The 21055-nt window shown below is 34.9% G+C and overlaps 1 pseudogene; it reads left to right on the forward strand.

Moving 5' to 3' along the window:
* The first annotated feature begins 1569 nt into the window (after positions 1-1569).
* Positions 1570-20660, forward strand: LOC130231323 (Krueppel-like factor 3; annotated as a pseudogene).
* Positions 20661-21055: the final 395 nt, after the last annotated feature.

Consider the following 21055-nt stretch of genomic DNA (forward strand, 5'->3'; position numbering starts at 1 on the left):
TGTAAATAGACACAGGTTGGGTTTATGCGCACTGGCGTCATTGGGTGTGCAATATGTTATTGTTGCTGATGACTTGGCGCAACTCCAGTGTACAATAACTTCAGCAACCAGGCTATCCATACAGTACACACCTTTGCGTGACTGACAGGTTTAGTGTGTAATTTTATTGTGTTAATATATTTTGCATATACTTTGCATATATATATATTCAATTTTCTTTTTTTTATACATTTAAATAAATGCAATTCAATAAAACAAAATAAGATTAAAAATCACAAGTATGAATGATGTGTATATAGGTCATGGGCCTGAGTCTATTTTTCTTTCCTTTTTCTGTGCATTTCAGAACTATATATATGTTTGTTAATGACTAAATGTCTGTAAGAATATATACAGTTATACAAAGTATACAATATGCGGAGTGATATAATTTGATAGCCTATATATTGTATGCTTCGTATAATCAGTACTGGGGAAAGTAACTTTTGAAAGTAATGCATTGAAATATTGAGTTCCTCTTTTAAAAAAAATAGTTGTGTTACTTAGTTACATTTTATCGTAAAAAAATGCATTACATTTGTGTTCCTTTTTCCTTATCTTGAGCTTATGCTGAGGCTTGATCGCTTTCAGAACTTGCAGCGTCTGCAATTATTAACGTACTGTTTAACATACACCTTCATTTACCTTTTAAAAAATAATCTAAAAATTATAATTTAGGATGATGTGGTCTTTTGAGAACTTATTGACCCCAGAGCTATAAGACGTATTTACAGAATAATGAATGTTTAAAGCAGTGTTTGCTACTTTTGTGCTTTTTGTCTTAGTTGCCTAAAATCTCTGTCCATTGAGACAATCCCATTTTCCTTTCATCCAATGCGTTTAAAATAATCAGCAAAATCTTTCATTAAGCTATTTATTTATTAAAATCTAATTAATTAAACTAAAAAGGAACACATATTTATAATATTTAAAAATATATATATTTTTTTCAGTACTGCGTTACTTTATTCGTTACTTTGAAAGGTAATATTACATAACTCGTGTTATTTGTAATGCGGTAGGCCTACTCCAACACTGTATAATTAATTGTATACTTTCTTACAGACATTTGGCCAATGACAAAATTATATTTATATTCGGTAAAACAAAACGCAACAGGCTATTATAAAATAACATACTAACAAAAGTATGCACGCGTAATGCGACTCGATAATTCTACTATGTATGTTTATATGGAGAATTGGAAAACAAATTCTCTATAACACGCCCCCAGCATAGTTTTTCACCTTTAAACAACTGATCAAAATGTTAACAATACAATACATGTATAATTTGTAAATTATGCAAGCCATTTCTCTTCTTCCATTGTTGCAGAACCAGGCGACCTTTATCCGCGCTCGTCAGATCTTTGAAAGTCTGTGAGGCGTGTCTTGTCAGGAAGGGAAAGAGGGAGAGATAGAGACACAAACAGAGAAGGAAGGAAAGGGCGGAGAGGGAGAGGCACACACACACACACACACACACACACACACACACCGTCCGTTCACTTCTCTTCTGCCTCCTGTCTCCGGTTGCGCGTATCTGGAGCCAAGAGCGCGCCTATGAATGCGCCCCACCCTCACCTCCCGCGAGCGCACGCCCGCTGTCCCGCCCGGCCCTCATCATGTGATAGACGCTGAATTCACTCAGGCCACTTTAAACACTTGGACAAAAAAGTTGTTTCGTAACTCTCGGGGAAGTTTTTCGGCGTCTGTCTAAATGCAAGTGTGTCATTTGGATTTGTATCGCGCTCTCGTGATTCAGCCTGTTGCTTTCGTCCGCGGTCCTTCATAACGGCGCGCTTTTGACTTGAGGAATATTTACTGCCATGTAAGTTTTACCATATACATTTACATTACGTACAATCGTCTTCAAACAATGAAAAACAAACTTTCCTACATTTTTATTAATTATATTAATACATAACTTAAGCACAAAGTATGTTTGTATACAGTAGGTAAAATGTACGTTATACCTACATTTTAACAGCTACATATTTAGACTTTTGTTTATACAGTATATAGCCTACATACAAAAAAAAATTCAACAAAAAATGTTATAATAAAATAAACAAATCATTATCGAATGGCTCTGAAATGTCAAGTACAAAGTACAAAATAGTCATGATATTCAATAAACGATTTATGTTTATGAACATTAAAATATGTGTTTAATATTGATACATTTTCTTGGAGTACCTTTACTTGACCTGTACGGCAAAATTTCAATTTCAAATTCAATATTTACATATATATAAATTATATATAAATTATGATGATTTTGACACAATGAAGATCCAGGTCTATTTTCAGTTTTCTTTACGGTCCTAGACGTTTTTACTACAAATTACTTGGAAGTCAGTAAAAGTCAATTAAAGGGTGATTTACTGTTATTGTAAATTCCATTTTTATTGTACTTTTAAAAACACTGAGGGTCATTTCAGTAACATGCATATGATTGTTTTGATTATTGTAAGCTCTATTAATATTGCTTTTTGACACTTTCTTTCTCTATATATATACTGTATATCAGATCTTATACTGGTACCGGCACTGTTGTGTACTAATTCTTTGCTCTTGGCTGGACTTTAACTTTAATCTTGTATCAGCACAAGTAATTGACATCATTTACAGTCTCATATGGTTTACAGTCTCTCGGTTCGTTAATGATCTGCGCCAGAGCATATGCAAATGTAATTTTCAGGGACATTAAATCCACTTAGTAATCACAACATGGATCATGCTGATGTTGCCTTTGGCTCAGCTGGGTTTTTTACATAACATTGTTGTCACATTTCTGTGTTAGGAGACGGTGAGAATATGTTAATATGTTTAATTAGTAACAAGCAGTATAGCATTGCATCTTTGCCAGAGATTCAGTTAATGTACATTCAGACTTCTAGAAATATCATGACAGTTTGATTTATATTTTGAACTACTCCTCTTTAAATATATGTGTGGTCACTTGGGTGTTGGGTGAATGAATTTAAATTAAGATGGCATGCATTATTTGTTGTTGAACACACATTCTTAAAATAATAAAGACAATCTAATATAAATGTTATTGACTTAAATCCCATTTCAGATGTTTGGCTTCATTCAACTGGACGTCCTGCCTCTGCATTTTGGACTGTATGATTATGTGTACTGTTTATACAGTATATGCATAGCTGACGTTGCATGTTGGGTGTGAAAATCGAATACAATAAAACTGATAGTCTAAGTCTCAGGGTCAGTAAGGCTGTTGTATTCTGAGCTTTGTTTCAAGGCTGAGGTTTGCGTCAGACATTCCATCTGGCACATGGAGCCTCTTTTCCTGTTTTCAGCATTCGAGGGGAGGCTGCCGAGGGGGGAGTGAATACACACACACACACACACACACACACACACGCACACACACACACACACACACACACTCATACACAAACCTAGACCCTCCACCCACTTACAGCCCTCTTTCCTTGGATCAATACTCTGATGTTATCGCAATACACACACAAACAATCCACTACAAAAGAGGATCATTTTCAGAGCCGCATTCCATTGTTAAACTGCTATGCCTTTCTCTCTTTCTCTCTCTCTTTCCCAATGTCTCTTTCTCTTTAGTTTGAGGAAAGTCCAAAAAGGAAACTATGGCCCCCTTGTTGCAGAGCTCCTCTCTATGTATTTCTCACTATGGGAACACTAACAGTGTCCTTGTGGCCTTGCTAAATTTAGTCTTCAGTTTTAGTGCGATTAAAAGATAGCGTTTTCCACATTACAATCATCTCTTTCAATCTCAGATCTTGTGCATTTCTCAGACACCTGGCAGAAAACCTGAGTGTTATCCGAGAGCCTTTTGACGGGTTGTGTGCTTTGAACCGGTTCTGTTTAGTTTGGTTTGGGGTTTGCTATTAGATTCTGCACTTTGTAATTTTGGTCTTGCCGTTTTCTCCATGTCAGCAAGCTGGACCACTGCTTTCTGCTAGGAAACTGCATTAGAGCGTAACACTGCCGTTCTGTGGTTTTCTCCATGTGTATGTGTGTGTGCCTTAATGGATTTGTCTACTTGCAATGTTGAGTGAAGTGTAATTTATAAGTATCACACATATAAGTGTGTATATCACACATCAGAACAGAAATGTTCTTTGAACAGTCTTAACTACTCATTCACACCACATTAAAACACAAATCACGGCATTCAAGAAAAAAGATAAAAGTTTGCTGATTATGGAGGTCTCCTATGAAAGGTAATTAAAAACACAGCTCAAAGATTTGAGAGACACCACGTCTTCAAAGAACAAGTGGCGATAAAAAAACCTATTGACCTTATTTTCAATGCGGAAGTGTGGTCATGTTTGCGATTGTTTTAGAACTTCCGATTCAGTTGCCTTTGGGAGAAATTACTAGGAATAATAAACGACAAAAAACAGTCAAACTACTTGCTCTACAATTAAGTGTCTGCATGATTATACAGACAAAGTAGAATATTATAATAAGAAAATATTTGCAACATCAAGCAGCATAACAAGCTGTTTTAAATGTCTGAAAATGAATAGAAGTGAATGAGACCGGTAGTATCGAGTCAAAATGATTCAAATGGATGCGCCTGCTCGTATGCGGAGAATAAGGTGAATAGTGTAGTTACTTATGGTCTTGTCTAAACCAAAAAGCTGCGTTGAAACACATCAACCAGATTATAGATGTCTGAAACGAGAACGTATTCGCTTGTTAAGTGTGAAGTCACGTGAAGCGGCTTCTGAGTCCAATAGCTCTATCAAGCTGTATGAGGAGACTCATCAAATGGTAATAATAAACGTTTTCAAAGCGATGTAATACTTTCAAAAATCCCAATCGCAATATATATGTCCATGCCTAATATCCGATGGCCAGAAAGCGGTCATTTTTATATAAATTGTTAAAATGTTGGTATTTGTGATGCAGCATATCCAGAAACTGTTTTGTACACCATAATTTTCTCAATTCAAATAAGTAGCGGCTTGGACCTGGAAACAGTATTCTATACTTCACCGATACATCACGACTTAACAAGCGGATGTTCGGCGTTTGCATGAGAGAATGTATCTCTCCATACCTGAAGGTGGCAGTATCTGTATTGCTACTATGCAAATGGAAACTACAACTAGTGCTGCACACATACAAACTATAAACAAAGTAGCATTTACGGCGCACCAATTTTATATAGTGCTTCTTGCCTACCAAAGTGAGATTCACTGATGAAATTATGTCTTAATCTGATGATCGATATACTGTAGTTTGCAAATATTTAAGAAATGTGATAATGTCAGGCGGGATCTTTTTGTTCGTCTTGACCTCTACTCTGCGTTGATTGGTCAGATGGTCGAAAGCAAACTGCTCATTATCTGAATTTAAGCTGTAGAGACATCCTCAAACCTAAAGGATTGTGCACACTCTAGGATGGTAATGGTCAATGGTGTTGAATTTAACATTATAATTCAGCCACAAGAACACATCGCAAAAACTAGTTGATCCACCAAAACCTCCATCAATTTGTGTTGGATTCTAAGTCCATACTTCAGAGAATATTAAATAATCCCACATGATTGTGTTGATCTTATAAACACAATAGTCAATCAGAAACATTTACATTTGTCACAGCTTCATTTTACAATTGAATCAACAAAAATAGCAATAGTCTTTGTGCATGAAATTGTATAAATTTTTGTGTCAACGTTAAGTGTTTCTTCTCAACATCATGTGTTAGTAGCATTACGTCAAAGTAGATGTTATTTGAGGGAGCCTGTAAAAACCATAGGCTTGCCTTATGCAAATTTGTTATTGATCTACATAAGTCAGTAACAGAAGTAAAACTGAAGTGGTTGACGACTAAGGTGAATTGAATTAACTAAATGGCCGTTGTATGTGTGTGAGTGAGTGTGTATGGATGTTTCCCAGTACTGGGTCGCAGCTGGAAGGGAATCCGCTGTGTAAAACATATGCTGGATAAGTTGGCGGTTCCACTGTGGTAACCCCTGATGAATAAAGGGACTAAGCCGAAGGAAAATGAATGAATGAACAACAATGCCATATTTGATCTTTGAAACTGTTCATTAATATTCAAAACTGCAGGCACTTTAGTGATGTCACCAAACCCTACAGATACTTATATTACTGTGGACATTACTCTTACATAATTATTACACATTTACATTACACTGAACTGTACTAAAGTGAACTTCAACTGTGACAACTGAACTGAAGCAGTTTTAGTTTACTAGAAATTCATCTGTTTCATCTGTCCATTTACAACTTGCGATTGTTGTGCAAAATTTGGGGTTGGCAAGATTTTTTATGTCACAAACCACTGTATGCATATATAAAACATGTAATTCATTCCCTGGAAGTTCAACAAAGTCATAATCTGATATGACATGAGGAGGGCATAACAGATTGAGTTATTAACTCACAAAGGCCTTAATTATAGTAAAATTAAGTATATAAACTTTTTATTTAATTGGTTGTGGAGAATGATATTTATTGGTAATTGATGTGCTATGAATTCTTGCGCTAGTTGGCACTCCGATAACCGCATCTAGTAGAGAATGTACCAGCCACCTTATTTTATGAGACTGTTAAGTTTAATTGAGGGTTGTGTGAGTTTATCTCTCTCCCTCTCTCTCTCTCTCTCTCTCTCTCTCTCTCTCTCTCTCTCTCTCTCTCTCTCTCTCTCTCTCTCTCTCTCTCTCTCTCTGTGTGTGTGTGTGTGTGTGTGTGTGTTGTTGTTGTTGTTGGCAGTGAAAGGCTTCATGATTAATGTAACAGGTTCACTTGAACTCTGCCAAGCCCGGAGGACAGTTGTGAACACTTCGCTCTTCCTCACTTTATCATATATTCTTAAAGAGCTTCTCAACTGCTTGGAGAAAAACAGTCCATGCTGAATAACTCAAAATGGTATTTACAGTATGTTTCTTTAGAGGGGTCTGTTTGAGTGCAGCAGCTATGATGGAAAAAATGTCTATCTGTTATTTGGAAAGGGACTGTTTGTTTGAATAAGATTTCCTAAGTAGGAGCTTAGCAGACTTTGATACGCCTGCAGACAAGCTGAAAAGAAAAGCTGTGCTTTGATAAGTATACACTAGTATACACTAAGAGTTTTAAAAAAGATATTCAAATAATATTTATTTTTGCCAAAATTTTTGTTGTTTAATCAATTAATCCACAATATTGCTAATGTTTTATAAAACTATTACAAAACAGTTTTTTTAATAATAATAATAAATGTTTCAAATGAGCAACTACACTCAAAAAAGAGATTTTAGTGCTTGTTCAAACTACTTTTTTAAAATCAGTTAAATCAACACAATTCTTGAGATTTTATAGGAAAAACTCAATTGTGTTATGTTCAAATCGCATAAATTTGATACTTAATTGATTTGTGTTGGAGCAACATGAATGAATGAATTTTGGAACCCTGCATATTCATATGTAACACTGCAGGCTGGAGTAAAGTAATACTTCTGATACAATATCACAGTTTTACTTATTTATTGTACACTGTAAAACCCAACAGTCAACTTTATCAAATGAAATGAGTGTGGTTAACTCAAAATTTACTGAAAGTTAATTCTACTCATTTGAAAAGGGTTTTGAACTCAGTGGTGAAGGCAATGAGTTAATTAAAAACCTCATTACTTCCACTGAAATGTTCACAGTACTCATATAGATTAGTTGTTGTTTTTTAAACTCAAATGGTTTGTAGCAATCGGTTTCCTCAAATGGTTTGAGTTGTCTTAACTTATTGGGTTTTACAGTACACAGTTGGTTTGAGTTCTTCTAAGTTATTGGGTTTTACTGTGCTCAAATTGCTTAATTTACTCATATAGATTAAGTTCCCAGTACTCATTAGGATTAGTTTTTGAACTTAAATGGTTTGTTGCAATCTGTTTCCTCAAATGGTTTGAGTTACTAACTTATTGGGTTTTACAGTGTATATTTGACCAAATAAATGCAGTTTAGATACAATTTTCTCTTAGAAAATGTTACTAAATCATATCAAAACTTTCTTTTTTTTTCTATACAAAATAAATAAGATAAATTTTCTAATTTTAAACCACTTGTCCTCTGTAAGGTTACATATGTGCCGTTTTTTTCTATGAAAAGGGACTATAATGTTTTTTAAAATCATATTTCTGACTCAATAAAATGAATTACAGAATAAAAATGAACAGCCTGTACATTCTCCCAATCCTCTCATTTTGTGTTTAATGAAATAAAACCCCCAAACAGGCTTAATGTGACAGTGAATAAATCATGCCAAAGCTTTAATTAACAGCTGAACTATTTCAGAATCTAGTTACAAAACCATCCTGTCTGTAAAGCATTTCAAAACCGAAGTCTTGAATGGCGTTTAACTCATATGTTGTGACTTGTTTTATGTTTTGGTAGCTGTACGGAACTCTATACTGTTGGTTTCAGGTTTGGATGAGTATGTCTGCATTTGAGTGTATGCTCTAGTATGTTGTTTTGTTAACCCACACCTGACCCTGGGGCCAATGGGAGTGTTTCACAAGCCTCTCTCTCTGTGTGTGTGTGTGTGTGTGTGTGTGTGTGTGTGTGTGTGTGTGTGTGTGTGTGTGTGTGTGTGTGTGTGTGTGTGTGTGTGTGTGTGTGGCATTGTCTCTTGCAATATAGTCCTGTTTATATATCTGTGTCTGAATGTTCTATGGGAGTGTATCAGGACTTTATAGACTGTTGTGTGTCTGTGTGTGTGTTAACAGCACCGCCCTAGGTTAATGATTGTAAAAAAGAGACTTTACGTGCACACTTCTATCTCTTTCTCCTAGACTTTGGACTGTAAAAACCCTCACATATCATTAAATCAGTCTCATGGCTCACTGATGAAGTGTCCCACATCCCGTTCCTGTTCATGCACTCCACTGAATACCAATGAAAGCATGTCCTGGGTCACTTTACTTTAAATGGACTACAGTTGATTAGCACCTAGCACCGGCAGTGTCACTCACAAACAACACCTACAAATACAGCACACTGTATTTGTCTGTTTTGTGCTTGCAAAAGTATGTGCTTATATTGAAGATCTGGTGAGATTGTGCTGCTGCAGAGATTTTAAGCTCTTTCTTTGTGCACTTTCTTTGTAGAGACTTTTGGCCCAGTGGTTTTCTTATAAAAATAACTCTCTCTAATACACTTTTAACCCTCTTCGAACGCTAAAGGCTTCACAGTAATTATTAATATTTTTTCTTCATTTTAATAGTTACATACTGTTTGACAGTAACATCTGAAATAATTGTGTCAAATAGCAAATGTAAATGGCATTTTAATATATTAACTGAATAAACTGAAACAAACTGGAATATTTTTGAAGGCAAATTTCATAGATGCACTTTTCTACATTTTTTTAAATACAAAAACCTTGGATTAAACTTTGGATAAATTTGGATTGATATGACTAATATGTATAATTGTTTTATTTATATATATAAGATGTTATATATATATATATATATATATATATATATATATATATATATATATATATATATATATATATATATATATATATATATATATATATATATATATATATATATATATATACATATATATATATATATATATATATATATAAGATGTTTTCTCTAAGAAAAACTATAATTAATCATTTGATCAGGTTAAAATAGTTAAAAAAAAACTTAAATTAACTTAAAAAGTTTAATTATTTCTTATTTATTTACACCATCATTCAAAGGTTTGGAGTCCATAAGTAATTTTTAAAATGAGAACTTCATATTTAATTAATTAATTCTAATAAATTACCTTCAATACATCTATAATGTCAGAAAGACTTTAATTATGTAAATAAACAGTTAAATGTCTAAATAATTTTGTAAGACTGCAGACAAAAATTGAATCACACAATATATATATATATATATATATATATATATATATATATATATATATATATATATATAAAGTTACTTTTAAGTAATGTTTTCAGTTTACAGAGTTCTGATTAAATAAATCTAGAGATTTACAGCTGAATGCATTATTAAGCATTCATTCATTCATTCATTCATTTTCTTTTCGGCTTAGTCCCTTTATTAATCAGGGGTCGCCACAGCTGAATGAACCGCCAAGCATATGTTTTATGCAGCGGATACCCTTCCAGCCACAACCCAACACTGTGAAACACCCATACACTCCTGCATTCACACTCATACACTCTGACTAATTTAGCTTACCCAATTCACCTATACCGCATGTCTTTGGACTGTGGGGGAAACCAGAGCACCCGGAGGAAACCCACACAACACGTGGAGAACATGCAAACTCAGAAATGCCAACTGACCCAGCCGGGGCTCGAACCAGCGACCTTCTTGCTACCCACTGCACCACGTGACACTGTATTATAAATGTGAAACTATAATGTTAATAAATATAATATTGCTAATAATTTTAACTGTGTAAAAAAACCCACTGTAAAAACACTAGGTTGTGACTGGAAGGGCATCCGCTGCGTTAAATAACATATGCCAGAGTAGTTGGTAGTTCATTTCGTTGTGATGGCCACTGATAATTTAGGGACTCAGCCAAAGGAAAATGGATAAATGAATTTTTAAACAGTACTGTATATTTAAAGTTAATAAATAAAATATTTCTAATGAATTTTCACATTTTAACACTGAAAATCAGGGTCTAGAACAAGAGTGACTCGACATTTATATATAAAAGAATGTCAGTTGTAATTTCACATAACACAAGTGTGAAATTAAATTTAAAAAAACAACCAGGGACTGTTAGCTATGTTCTTCTGTTAAAGCCACAAAAGGGAAATTAGTATTGGGGATGTTTGTTTGTATATTTGTTTTTTGTTGTTGTTGTTGTTGGCTGCTTGTTTTTTGTTGTTGTGCAAATTTATAAAAAAGTCATATAAATAAAGTATATTAAAAAAACAACAACAACCAGGACATCAAAACTCCAGAGTTTAAAGAAGAAACTATCTAAAATGTGGTACAATTCTGAAACGGATGATTATCTGAAGATGAAATAGTAACATGTGGCCTCTCTGTTCTGCAAGACCACACTGGGTATAGAGTAAGTGGGTCAGGTGGAAAAAAAGCAGTGTAATAATGTTGCAGTCTTATGTTGAAGCACACACAAAAACAGCTCGTAGCCCCAAGCGCTCTGACTTCCCCTGTACTTTAAGTGATTAGTGTTTCAGCACCTCTCTCATGCTTCCCTTCTTCTGTGTGCCTGGAATGAAGAATGACTTCCTGATGGCTCACATCTGATGCGGGGCTGTATTTTTAATATTTTTTTTTATCACTGATTGAACTACTTTTATTTTACAGAATTCCACTGGAAGCAGCCATGCTCACGTGTGACCCAAAACCAGACATGGTGAGTACTGTTTTTGAGGTAAAGATTCTATATCAGTTGACTGTAAAGAAATTATTCCACACATACTCACACACACAAAATAGGTTTTGAAGTTCATAGGATTATGGATTATTATTATTGGATTATATATATATATATATATATATATATATATATATATATATATATATATATATATATATATATATATATATATATATATATTGTTAATTGTTGTTAATTGTAGCCTTTAATATATGTAAGTAATATTCAGTAATACAATATTCATTAAATATTCATTTAGTGCAACAATCTGTTCAGGTTACCACTGTTTAATAACAATTAAAAATAAAAGACGTAATTTTATATGAAACCGGCAATTATTGATAACATTAACCATTATCTGTAATTATCAGTGAAATTTAGCAATCTCTCAGTGATTGTTTCTACTCCAAGTGTATTACTCAAAAGAATTTGCTTTAGGCTAATCTGATTTTTCTCCACCTTCCTGCTTCTTGTGTGTGTTTTTCTTTCTTTTTTTCTTTTTGCATCCGGTTTACGTGATTTTAAAGAAAACAATGCTTCACTTTCCGTTTCCAATAACAAACCTACCTTACCAGCTAGCACACAATGGGCTGCCTGGCGCACGGCCATCTGAGCACCCTGCTCTTCTTGGGTCAGCGCTGTGTTTGCTCAACTGCAGTTTCCATCTACAGTCCTCCATTTCTGCCAAATAACACAAGACAATTTATGGAGACCAATAAGGGTATTTTGGAGTATATTATTAGGATATTACAAAACAGATCTCTAAAACTCATCTCCTACTAGCTCTCTTTCCCAATTCCTCTCTTCCTCTAACTGCAGATGGACATGCATTCCTTTCTTATTAGGTTAGGAGTTTATATGGGGTGGGAAGTTGAATTTGGCTCTCATTCAGTCATTCAAAGTTACTCTTTTTTTTTTTTTTGTGGATTTATAGTCCCCAGACTCAACTGCTTCTCAGTGCAGCTGCTTTATATAAGGGCTTGTGTAATTATGTGCATGTGAATGTGTAAATAAGCTAGCGAGTTTACCGCGTGGTTAATGTTGTTCTCTCTTGCAGTCATTATACCAGCCTTACCAGGTGGTTTTGCCACCTGCAGTGGTCAGTGGAGCCCACCTGTACCCTTCTCACTACCACCCCCGCTATCAGCTGCCCTACTCACACCGTCAGTCACAGGACCTCCATCAAGCCCAGAACGAACCTGTTGATTTATCCATCGGCAACAGATCTTCTGGTTCATCGCCTTCATCGTCTCTGGCTTCATCATCACCCAGAGCCAGTCCTCCATCGCCCTATGAGGCTCACAGTCCTGCCGCTCGCTGTTCTCAGAACAGACAGCTGAGCCCATCGCTCACCCTTCCCATTCCTGCTGTAAGAACAACAACAAAATATACATTATTTCATTATAATGATAATAATAACACCATCTTCAGTCAAAAAATTACTTTTGCTACTTGTTCAAACTTTAAAATGAGTTGAAACAGCACAACTCTGAATGTTTTTTTGGGACAACTTGTTTTATGTTCAATCCACTTAAATTTAACTTAAGTGTTAACTTAAATGATTTATTTTAGGACAACAGGAAGGAAATGTGTGAAACCCAGCATTTGTACAGAGATCCATAGACACTTATTGTTAATATTTAAAAAAAAAATCCAAGAGCTGTTTAACGAAGAGAACATTTTTAAGCATAATAGTTTTTTTTTTAATTCTTTGTTTATTGGTTTTAATGAACATACAAACAAATACACAAGAGACAAAGACAAGGATACCAGTAGACAAGTATAGCAGCAAAAATAATAAAAATAAATAAAAGAATAAATAAAAGAATAAATAAATAAATGAATAAATAGATAAGTAAAAAATAAATGCAAACAGAATACAAAAATCATAATAAATGAATAAAGTTCTGCTGAGATTGAGTAAAGTCACACTTATTATGAAAATACAACTGAGGTGGTCAGAGAGTCAGAGGTTCATTAGAGGCAACCATATTTTTTAAAAGTTTGAAAGTAGTACGTATATTGTTCCACCAAGAGAGTAGTTGATTCAAGAGTTGTATGGAGAGTTCAAATGTTGGAGGCCTTTGTTGGTTTCAGTTTGCTTTTTTTTTGCTTGAGAGGAAATGATGCAGAGTCACTTTGTAGAATTAGGATTAAGTGACTTGTTAAATTCTGTACCAAAGAAGTATAGTGTTGGTGTGTTGTCAAATGGAGTTTGCAAAGCTTTGGCTGTGAAGTCCTGTACTGCTTTCCAAAAAAGTATACATTTTGCTTAAACGAAGTGAGGTCAGAAACATCCTCTGCATAAATTTATAATGTTGTTCAATTATTTTGTTATTGGAAAGGGCAATGAGAGTATTCTGACATATAGTCTTCCATTGATTCTTATTAAAATTATATTCCAGATCTCTTTGCCACACGTTTAAGTGATCCCAGTAAAGAGTCATAACAGTCTAAGGGCCCTATCATACACCTGGCGCAATAAGGCGCATGATGTGTTTGGCGCGATTTGTTGATATTTTCAGACCTATCTATAGTAAATCCATTTGCGCCGCTTTGTTGACTCATGGGTGTTCCAGTTTAAAAAGGAGGTGTGTTAAGGCTCATTGTTGGCGCGTTGCTATTTTAAGCAACTAGCAATTGACCAGCTGAAAGCAGGTCTAAAGTCCAGCACAGAGCGTATCTTTACATATGAAAAAAATTAAAGGATTAATAATTAAAGATATTTTCTACATAAATATAAAAACCACTAACTCCATGCCTTCTTCATCTCGGGGGACTTTTTTCAGTTTATTCATGACAATTTGCTTTTGTAAAATGTTATTATTTTTAGCAGTTTTTTTTATTATATGCATATTTATATTTGTTTTAATTAAAGCAAGTTTAGATTTGTCTACCTGTTGGGTTTTGGACCATATGGTGCATAGCTCAGTTTTTTGACCACACTTCGTTATCATTGTTCATTTATTTGATTGCTGGAAATTAGAACGGAATTTAGAAATAGTTTTGAAACAAATCTTTGCGTTTAACAAACTAAATTAAATATAAAGGCTGATGGTCTTCAGTGGAGCGAGTTTCCACCGTTTCCTTACCCATGAAAGTAAAGGAGTAAAGTAAAGAGTAAAAGTAAAGCAAAGAGAAAGTAAAGAGACCGAATGGAGGAGGCTCAGTCTTTATCCTTGTGCTGCAGATGGTCTGTTTAACTGTTTTCTCGCTAGTGAAGCATTCAGTTTTTCCACTTACAAAGTCTGCCATGTAAATTGCAAATGCGTGAAGCAACAGACCCTTAAAAAGAAGGGGAGATGAAACTCTGATTGGTTTAAGCACAACCCCGTTAGACCATGCACCACGGTGCAAACCGTATTTTTATGGATTCGGACACGTCCTTAATTCTTTTCCGCCATACACTTTAGACTCTGTGCTTACATCGTTAAAATAGAGCCCTATAGTGCAGAGTATATCTCAGAGATCAAGCGTATTATTTTTAATAACTAAATTTGAATTAATTTGTAGGGATTCAAAAGTGGTAAATCTCAACTCTGGGAGAGTTCTAAAATGAGATGAGAATGACAAATTTCCAAAAAATGTGGAGTGTTCCTTTTAAACTAAAGTGTTGCTAAAATTATGAAGTATTCATTAGTTTTATGCATCTTTGCTGTTGGTTTTATAAAAAAAAACCTATTGACTTTTTTGTGGCTTACCTAAAATGTAGACTTCTACAGCAGCAACATTTCTTATCAGTTTTTTCTCTTTTGTATACAGGTGACGCAGGTTCTGACACCCTTCGTATCGAGTCCTGGCATGATCTCAGTAATTCCTATGTTGCCGCCGTTATCTGTGCTGTATCCTCCCCCCCCTGCACCTGTCTCCATCCATCATGATCTCAGCCGTCACACCTGAGGACCCGGCTAACCACAAACACTGTAAGCCAGATCACATTCTGGATCACACACAGACACGTTCACATCTGATCCTTAAGCAAACAACACACACTGACAAACGCTCTCACTCATGAGTTTTGATGGCTGACAGATGTAATAATACAGTGATATAGCCTTACATTTCTGCATGTTTGATACATTTGTCTCTTGTCTTCAGTTTCTGTAATAAAGTCAGAGAATTCTCCAGACAACCATGAGCTCCTCAAACCAATCAAATCTGAGCCGCACCCTGAACATATTCAGGACACCCACAGCCATGAGAAATCGGTCATCACTGCCTTACCGACTTATAATGAGTGAGTGATCTCTCACACACACATGCACACATAGACATGTTATCATACATTCTGCACAATTGCATTTGTTATCATACAAAAAAAGCAGGTTAAATGAGAGTGTGTGTATGTGTCTGACTGTGAGGCAGGTTGCAGCTTGTTTTATAGCATGTTTTTAACACGCAATACTGTACATCTGCTTGTAAAAACAAACTGTGTGATGCATTATGAAAGACTGTTATTACACAAATGCTGCTATCCTTATACACATCTATTCATCCTTCATTCATTCTATCTATCCAACTACCCATCCATCTATTCACCGTGTCTTTCATTTTATCCATTCTTACACATATCTAGCTGTCTGTCTGTCTGTCTGTCTGTCTGTCTGTCTTTCTGTCTGTCTGTCTGTCTGTCTGTCTGTCTGTCTGTCTGTCTGTCTGTCTGCCTGCTTATCTATCTATCTATCTATCTATCTATCTATCTATCTATCTATCTATCTATCTATCTATCTATCTATCTATCCATCCATCCATCCATCCATCCATCCATCCATCCATCCATCCATCCATCCATCCATCCATCCATCTGTTAATCTGTCTATCCTTCCACACATCTATTCAGCCTTCATCCATCCATCCATCCATCCATCCATCCATCCATCCATCCATCCATCCATCCATCCATCCATCCATCCATCCATTCAGTCTTTTTGTCTCTCATTCTATCTATCCATCCATTTATCTTTCTGTCTGTCAGTTTGTCTATCCATACTTTTATTTGTCCATCCAATCCGTTTAACTGTCTGTCTGTCATTTTATAGTTAACAGAATCTTCTATCTATCTATCTATCTATCTATCTATCTATCTATCTATCTATCTATCTATCTATCTATCTATCTATCTATCTATCTATCTATCTATCTATCTATCTGTCTGTCTGTCTGTCTGTCTGTCTGTCTGTCTGTCTGTCTGTCTGTCTGCCTGCCTGCCTGCCTGCCTGCCTGCCTGCCTGCCTGCCTGCCTGCCTGCCTGCCTGCCTGCCTGCCTGCCTGCCTGCCTGTGTCATTCACCGTTTCTTTCATTTTATCCATTCTTACACATATCTAGCTGTCTGTCTGTCTGTCTGTCTGTCTCTCTGTCTGTCTTTCTGTCTATCTATTTATGTATTCATAAATCTGTCTATCCTTCCACTCATCTATTCATCCTTCTTTCATTCCGTCCATCCATCCATCCATCCATCCATCCATCCATCCATCCATCCATCCATCCATCCATCCATCCATCCATCCATCCATCTATCCATCAATCTTGTCTTTTTGTCTTTCATTCTATCCATTCATCTGTCTGTCTGTAAGTAAGTCTAGCTGTCCATGCATCCGTCAATCCATCTAACTGCCTGCCTGTCATTTCATAGTTGTTTCATACAAGTAAAATCTGCTTGACCTTTGCAATTGGAATCTCGTTTGAAATGGGTTTGGTCTACAGTTCCTTTTCGATTGTGAGAGTATGTACGCATGCATGCATGTTTGGTGTAGCGCATATTGTTTATCTGATGTATCTCACTGTGGGTCTGATAAAAATCCCCTAGCATGCACTTCACAGACAGTGTGTCTCCATGTACTCTTCAAACCCTCATGGGGTGGGAACATATCTGAGCACGAGCATGTAGTTTTTGAATGCTGTGTGTGGAGTTTTGTTTTTAGTATTCCTATTATGTGTGCAGCTGTTCTTTAGCGCACTTTTTCACAGTGCATGTGTATGTGTGGTGTCTATTGGGTGTGGTGTCATCGGTTTCGGACATAATGTGTGACAGAAGGGAAAATAAATGATGAAAAAGTTTATAAGGGAAGGGTGGAGAGTGCACTTGATGGTGAGAGGAAGGGAGGAGGAAGGTAACGCGATAATTTTATATTGGGTGTGGTGGCCAAAAAACAGCTACTTTTAGGAGCATATGTCAGAAAGGGGGATAATAAGTGGCATTCTATAGACAAATATGAATGTCTGTAGCTTAAATGGACAGGGAGTGTAAGGTGTATGGTGAGATAAGAGAAAAGAGAAGCAGGGTATGTTTAATTACAGGGTGTATCTAGGCAGCGATATACAGTAAGAGGTGTTTCTGTTGAGTTAATGAAGGGGATTTTTTTTGTGTGTGTGGTGGTTGTTTATTGTCTGGTTTGGGACGCTAACTTCTAAATACACACACTACACAAATAACTTAATACAAAGGACTGTCTGGGTTTCATTTGTCAATTGTGATCAATTGTGTGTTAAATTTCTGACCCCTGGTGGTTAAAGTAAGAGGTGCACTTTTAAAAAAGGAGTGGCGGAAACTAATAATAAATATATATATATTTTCTTTTTGTCTCTTTAGCAGGGGAAACACACAATCCCCAAAGGTAGAATCTCCAGATCTGATGAAGAAACGCAGAATTCATCGATGTGACTTTAATGGCTGCAATAAAGTCTATACCAAAAGCTCCCATCTGAAAGCCCATAGACGCACACATACAGGTAAAAACATGCACAGATAATTGTGCACAGACAGAGACACATAAGTAATTACATCACATTATTTAAAGTTAAAATATTGTAAAATATGATTTTGTACAAAAACAACAAAAAAGCCAGACTATATATAGTGGTTTCAGTTTATAAAATATTGAAATATTATTATGTTGACATAATCTTTATTATGATTTCATTAATGAATACTTTGGATTTTGAATATGTAACAACTCATTTACAGGCTTACAGTATGTTGCACGGGTATTATTGATTTATTTATTTTTTTCTTTTATGCCAAATCTCAATAGAATATTAAGTAAAGATAATTTTCCATGAGTTTATATTTTTTGAGCCCTCAGTTTCTAGATTTTTAAATTGTTGTACTGTATCTCAGCCAAATATTATTCTATCCTAAAAAACTATACATCAACAGAAAGCTTATAATTTTTACTTCAAATCAAAAAGTTATTAATGTTGTTACACCTCCTCGAAGCTGGTTGGTTTGGTACATGGCTTATAATGCTTTTACAAAACACTGATGAACTACTTTTCTATGATTTTATTTCCATTTCATCTATCTTAAACATTATCGAGGACCATAATGGAAACTATTCCAGGGTTATTTCAAAGTATGGGATATTTATTTTGTACAGTTTGTTTAAATCTGTCAAATACAATTCAGTTTAAAATGTTGAAATATTAATATTGAAATTTTGACAATCTTTATTATGATTTCATTAATGAATATCTTGGATTTTGAATATGTAACAACTCACAATTTATTATAAATAAGTGCCCCTAGACCACAAAAGTCGTATGTTAGGTTTTTTTTAGCAATAGCCAGATTATTGATTATGTTTATTATTTTCTTTTATGATCAAATCTCATCAGAATATTAAGTAAAGGTCATGTTCCATTAATATATATTTTTTGAGCCCTTAAATAGGTGTATTGTATTTCAGCCAAATATTATCCTGTCCTAACAAACCACACATCAATGGAAAGCCTATTTATTCAACTTTCAGATAATCCACACATATCATTTTACACAAACTGAGACTTTCAAACTAACTAGCTTTGTGGTCTAAGGTCACATATTTGACTTGTTTTGTTAAGAAAAATGTTTTGCTCATCTGTAATTGAAACATCTTAAAGAGTAAATCTTAAATCTTTTTTTAAGAAATACATATAACAAAAAAATAACAGTGCAATGGAAGGTGTTTAATCAATTTAATCTTATTTTGTTAAGTCTATAATTCCGTTTTTCACGCACTCAAAATACTTCAGTGTGAAAATATAATGTATATTTTGCTATAAACCTGAAATATATTGTTTGTATAGATACAAAAACCACACAATAGTTTTATATTCCTCCATTGTTGCTTCATCATTGAGTCTACAGTCTTTAACTTTTGTCTTTTTGTTTGATTTTCATAGAGTTCTTTACTTCAAATGCAAAATTTTAATGTTGTTATTTTCCCTCAAAGCTAATTGGTTTGGTTCATGGCTTATAACGATTTAACTTTCCCACTTTATGGATCTTAAAATTTATCGAGGACCACAATGGAAGCATTGTGTCCTTGACAGTTTTATTTCGAAATTTTGTACCGTTTGCTTAAAATAAAATTTCTGTCAAATAAAATTCTGTTTAAAATGTTGAAATATTATTGTTGAAATATTAATATTGAAAATACATTGATGTATTTCCTAATAGGAGAGAAGCCCTATAAGTGCATGTGGGAAGGCTGTACGTGGAAGTTCGCCCGCTCAGATGAGCTGACTCGCCACTATCGGAAACACACAGGTGTAAAGCCATTCCACTGCCCAGACTGTGATCGTACCTTCTCTCGCTCCGATCACCTTGCCCTGCACAAGAAGCGCCACCTTCTGGTCTGAACTCAAAACTGCAACACATGAATGGAGCGGAAATCGCAGCTGTTGCTCAGCAGGACTTTCACCTTCAGTGGATGTTTTTGTGTATCCTTCCCCCTTCCTGTTCAGGACACTATTCATTTAGGAAGAAAGAGTGGAAATGATGGATCATATGTTGGATGTAACTATCCAAGTGGACATTACTGTGGATATGGACAAATGCGGATAGTGCTATGGATATGACCCCTGTATGTAAACCAAATATGTCAAACTAAATTGAATGCCATCCATATTCAAAACAATACGCACCTTTTCTCTCCACAAACGTCTTCCTGCCGTTCTGTGTTGCCCACTGCAGGTCAGAGGGCCCATTTACTACAAAAAAAACAAGCAAAAATACACAAGCAGTATGTCAGTCACAAATACACACATACACAACAGTTTCACAGATGTAATATTGTTTTAGAAAGCAGCTCGGGTCAAACCTGCACAATGTGAATTTTTTTTCCTTTATATTATTAAGAAAATTGAATGTGTATACGCAGATCCTGTATATGTATTCAGCATGTGTGTTTCATGTTTCAGTGTAAAGACCAAAGCTGATTGTCTTGCGCATCCTCATATATATATATATATATATATATATATATGTGTGTATATTTATATATATATATATATATATATATATATATATATATATATATATATATATATATATATATATATATATATATATTGGAGATTGTTTGATTGGGTCAGTCAGTCGTTATACTTTGACTCTTGAGAGTTAAGTTGTGACTGAAAAAACTAAACATAAAAACTAAGTTTTTTGTTCCAAAAGTAGCTTTCGAGCACCTGACCTATTACAGAAATGGTTAAACAGTGGTATGTTTAATTAATTGTAAACATTAATTAACACCGTAGTTTACTACCGTAAGTACTATGTACTGTGTAAGTTCTTGCAACTATGCACATGCACGATTTACGATTTAGTGATACAATTATGGTAATG

Source organism: Danio aesculapii, chromosome 1 (assembly GCF_903798145.1).
Source record: "Danio aesculapii chromosome 1, fDanAes4.1, whole genome shotgun sequence".
NCBI lineage: Eukaryota > Metazoa > Chordata > Actinopteri > Cypriniformes > Danionidae > Danio > Danio aesculapii.